This window comes from Hirundo rustica, chromosome 20 (genome assembly GCF_015227805.2).
Source record: "Hirundo rustica isolate bHirRus1 chromosome 20, bHirRus1.pri.v3, whole genome shotgun sequence".
Lineage (NCBI taxonomy): Eukaryota > Metazoa > Chordata > Aves > Passeriformes > Hirundinidae > Hirundo > Hirundo rustica.
In genome coordinates, this window is record NC_053469.1 from 9,309,655 (window position 1) to 9,314,878 (window position 5,224).

Sequence of the window (5,224 nt, forward strand, 5' to 3'; positions counted from 1 at the left end):
AGGGGGAGTTTGTCCCCGCTGAGAGCAGCCTGCAGCCACAGAGGAGACAGCGAGGGGTGCAGAGCTCAGCAGGCCTGGGGTGACATCACTTCCCCAAAAACTGCTGGGGTGACATCACTTCCCCAAAAACTGCTGGGCTGACATCACTTCCCCAAAACTGCTGGGGTGACATCACTTCCCCAAAACTGCTGGGGTGACATCACTTCCCAAAGTGCAGGGGCACCGGCAGGTGAGCACACGCAGCAGCAGTGCCAGGGGAGCTGGGCACTCAGGGCTGCCAGGGCAGGATTTGCACCAACAGGGGGTCGCAGCTCCCTGGCTTGACCTGAGCTGCAGCACTGAAATCCAGCGGGTGTGGGTGCAGTTGGGCCCAGCAGAAGCTGCAGAGTGGTGGGATCACGAGCTGTGGATGCAGAAAGTTGTCTCCAGGTCGCACCCACTGCCCCAAACAAGCGCCTTATGCGAGGTCAGAAAATGGGGATTTCTGAAAATGCCTTCCTAGGCTAAAGGAAATCCCCAGAGGGTTTTGCTGAGATGTTCAGAAGATGATCTCCAGCGTGTGGACTCCAGCAGATCCAAGGCCAACCTTTGAAACAGCCTCCACACCAGCTCCTTGTAAGGCAGGACACATCCACAGCTGAGGTTAAAACCCAGAGAGTGAAATCCCAATGCTCCATCCCGGTGAACTCTTTGGGAGCTGATGGAAACCATCCCTGCAGGAAGGTTGATCCATGGATGGTCCAAACTTGATGATTTAAAGCCTCCCTGAGCTCTGCTGTGAGCAGCTCCAGGGTCGGGGCTTTCACTGACTCACTGTGAAAGAGCTGCCAACAGAAATTCAAACTAAAAAGGAAGTTTCTGACAGAAGTGTGGTTTAGGGTGAAGCCCACAGAGTCTATTTCGAGCAGAGCCAACAGCCCCCACAGCCTTGTGCCCCAGCTGAAGCCACATGAGCTGACTTCTCCCTGTTTCCTCAGGGGAAGCTGCACATCAGGACTGGGAGCATCCATGAAGTTCTGGGGTTTGGGGGGGTTTTTTTGGGTATTTTGTGTCATGTGTCTTCTTTTGGACCAAAGAGCCCAGCTCAGTGCAGTGGCTGTGCTGGTTTGGGGTCAGAGGCACTGCTGGTTCCAGCACGTGAGGGGGATTCCTGGGAGCTCCTGTCCAGAGGCATTGCCTGTGCATTATGACACCACAGCACGAGCTTTCCTTGCAGAGGGGTCACCGGGGGAAATGCGTGTCCGGGGTGCTGGGGGTGCAGGGGCAGACCCAAAGCCCTCAGGGGGCTGAGGGAACAGACAGGTGCCCACTGCCACCCTTGGCTGTGCCCTCCTCACCCTGCACCCTGCTCAGCCCGAGTGCCCAGGGGAAGGTGAGTCCTTGCAGGGTCTGGACCCGGCTCTGGGTTTCACCACTGCAGCCTGGTGGGTCCCGAGCTCTCCACCATCACCAGCTCCCACGCCAGGGTGCATTCCTTGGGCAGGACTTTCTCCAACAGAACCTCAGAGTGACCTGAATATTAAAAAACACAAAACAAACCTACAACCAGCTGAAACCAGGCTCAGGTTGGCAGTCCTGGGTTCCTCTGCATGAGGATGAGAACATGAACATTTGTGCTGTCAGTTCAGCTTTTATCCATACTGGATCACCACCAGATTCCAGCCAACACCTTCACTGGGTCCCAGGCTGGGAAAGCCAAAACCAGCAGAGAGAGACAAGGGCTGAATGAGAACAGTCTGAATTCTCTGTATGTAAAAGAGTTTATTGGGAGTAAACAATGTTCTATTTACAGGGATAAATCCAGCATGTGATCATCAGGGCAGGACAGTCCTGGCCCTTCACCCTTCCTTCAAGGTGCATCCCTCTGTCCCTGCTCAGTCTGTCTGTCCTGCTGAGCCTGGGAGCCCAGCGTGGTCCCTGGGGCCGCCCTACCCTGCCCCACTGCAGGAATTAATTCAAACCCTTTTCCCAAACTCACTCGGGCTCTGGCAGAACATCCCCCAGACACGCTCAGCTCCAGGGAAGCCAATTCCCCCGGCACACAGAAACACCTCCAGAATGTTTTCCCTCCCATCATCTCCATCTGCTGCTGTCACTTGTACCTGCGTGGACCAGGACAGGGGAACAGCCCCAGTGACCCAGAGCTGAGGAACAATTTCACAGAGTCTATGCTTTGAGAGGTGAAGAAGCTTTTAACAGCTACTTCTGCCTCCTTTTTCAAAACCATCTCAACACAAGGCATGAACTTCAAGGTAGAAACTTCATCTCCTCTAGGTGAAAGCAGAGATTTACATCCAAGTTACTGATCCAGCCTGCCTGGGAGAGAGGATTGGGAACTTCCAGCCCCGGGTGACTGAACAAACACAGCGTCAACCGCCAGGAACGATTTGCAAACAACCGAGCAGCAGACAAATGTGCAAATGTATCTGGTGGCTACTTCTGGATAATGAATGCATAATCTATTCCAACTCCCCTTCCTATCTGCTTCTGGATAATGCATCTGTGAGCCTGACTCAGGCTCACAAATGGTTGGCAACGAGGAAAACAGGCTGTGTTTGAGCCAAACATTATGTTCAGCAAATAAGGAGCAGTTTTGCCATGGGCAGCTGCTGTTAGAGCCCAGTGTCAGAACCCCTCCCATCCCGCCCACAACAGCTCTGTGGGCTGCAGGATGAACAACTGACTTTAGCCTCCCAAATCTGATCTTATGCCCGAACAGCGGAGTCGAAAAGAGCACGATTGTATTCCTTCCCCACCTATCTGCTCTTTAGAAAGTGGCTCTTACATTTATTTGCCTCAGCTGCCGGGGAGGCTCCAGATATGCTAATTACAAGGCCATTGCAGTAAATTGCATTTGATGACATGAATCTGAGTCACTGGTTCAGGGTATTTTCCCTCCTCTTCCCTGGAGCAGCTCATTTAACAAAGGTGAGGAAAAGCAGAAAATAAATTGGCAGGCTCTTAGTGCACGAGGCTTAACGGGGAGCCAGCATTCCCAAAGTGCTGTCACTTCTGGGTGTCCGGGGGGAGGCAGCTCCTCTGGCAGTGGTGACAAACGGGACACTGAAGGTTTTCCAGTCACTTTGGGAATGCTGCTGACTGGCTACACAGTTGTGGAGCGGGAGGAGAGGAGCCTGAAACCACTGGGAGTCTTCCCAGGGCTGCCCATGCAGGAGCAAATTCCATTTTTCTCCCGGGAAATCGGCTCACCATCCACTCGGCCCTCGAGGAAGAAGAAAGGAAAATCACTTCATGGCGTTGGGTGGCAAAAGCCTCATCCCACCTCGGGCTGTCCCACTGCTGCTCCCATGGTGGCTGCTCCCCAGGCAGGGATGAATTCCCGGGAGGAAGGGGCTCATTCCCTCTCAGCCGTGGAAAGCTGCAGGATGCAGATCCCTGGAGGATGCTCTCGGTGTGGGAGGTGCTGCAGCCCCTGAGGGGTGGCTGCCTCTGGCCCAGCAGGCTCCCCGTGCTCCCAGCAGATCCATGCTCAGGCTTTGCGGATGATCCTGCCCGGTTTCCTCCAGTCCCGGTACCTCTCCCTGCGCACGGAGTGCACCAGGGGCCTGGAGAAGCTGGAGGGGGCTGCCCTGGTGCTGCTGCTGCTCGGGAACAAAGCAAAGACATCGTTACTGGCGTGGGACAGGGCTGGGGCACATCTGCACCCATGGGAGAGATGCTTTAGGTCATGGTGAGGAACACCTCCCTCCCACGGGCCTTTGCAGACACGTGTTGATATTCCTTAGGTTTCGTTGTTTCATTGGTTCGTTAAGTTTATGTCACCCTGTTACCATATATGCACACCTGCCAGAATGTTCTCCCTTCCCTTGAACCCCACGGGGTTATTTTTGCCGCAGTACCACACCCCTGTAACCCCATTAGTCCCCTCGGATCCTGGCCACCCCTCTGCACCATGTTTCCCTTTCCCCTTCTCACCCTGACCCTCAGAAACTTTCTAGATCCTGCTCAGCCACTCGTCCTGTGATCAACCCCCAGTGGCTTCACCAATAAACATTGTCCAGAGGAGCCACGGAGCTGCTCCAGGGCTGGAGCCAGGCTGGGAGAGCTGGGGGTGCTCACCTGGAGAGGAGAAGCTCCAGGGAGAGCTCAGAGCCCTGCCAGGGCCTGAAGGGGCTCCAGGAGAGCTGGAGAGGGGCTGGGGACAAGGGCTGGAGGGACAGGACACAGGGAATGGCTCCCACTGCCAGAGGGCAGGGCTGGATGGGAGATTGGGCAGGAATTGTTCCCTGGCAGGGTGGGCAGGGCCTGGCACAGGGTGCCCAGAGCAGCTGTGGCTGCCCCTGGATCCCGGGAAGATCCAAGGCCAGGACGGATGGAGCTTGGAGCCGCCTGTCCGAGTGCCCCTGGGCGGGTCAGTGAAATGGTTTTTAGGGTCCCTCCCGCGGCAGCGCAGTCGGGATCCTGGGCTGGATTCCGCGCAGCGCCGGGGAAAGGCGGGCAGGGAGCGCAGGGGGAGCGCAGGGGGAGCGCGGGGAGAGCAGGGAGAGCGCAGGGGGAGAGCAGAGAGCGCAGGGAGGGCAGGGGGAGAGCAGGGGGAGCGCAGGGAGCGCAGGGGGAGCGCAGGGGGAGTGCAGGGAGAGCGCAGGGAGCGCAGGGGGAGCGCAGGGGGAGCGCAGGGAGCACAGGGGGAGCGCAGGGGGAGCGCAGGGGGAGAGCAGGGGGAGCAGAGAGCGCAGGGGGAGCGCATGGGGAGCACAGGGGGAGCGCAGGGGGAGCGCAGGGGGAGAGCAGGGGGAGAGCAGGGAGCGCAGGGGGAGCGCAGGGAGCGCAGGGAGCGCAGGGGGAGCGCAGGGAGAGCGCAGGGGGAGCGCAGGGGGAGCACAGGGGGAGCACAGGGGGAGCGCAGGGGGAGCGCAGGGGGAGCGCAGGGGGAGCGCAGGGGGAGCGCAGGGGGAGCAGAGAGCGCAGGGGGAGCGCAGGGGGAGAGCAGGGAGCGCAGGGAGCGCAGGGAGCGCAGGGGGAGCGCAGCGGGAGCGCAGGGGGAGCGCAGAGAGCACAGGGGGAGCGCAGGGGGAGCGCAGGGGGAGCGCAGGGAGCGCAGGGGGAGCGCAGGGAGCGCAGGGGGAGCACAGGGAGCGCAGGGGGAGCGCAGGGGGAGCGCAGAGAGCGCAGGGGGAGCGCAGAGAGCGCAGGGGGAGCGCAGGGAGCGCAGGGGGAGCGCAGGGAGCGCAGGGGGAGCACAGGGGGAGCGCAGGGGGAGAGC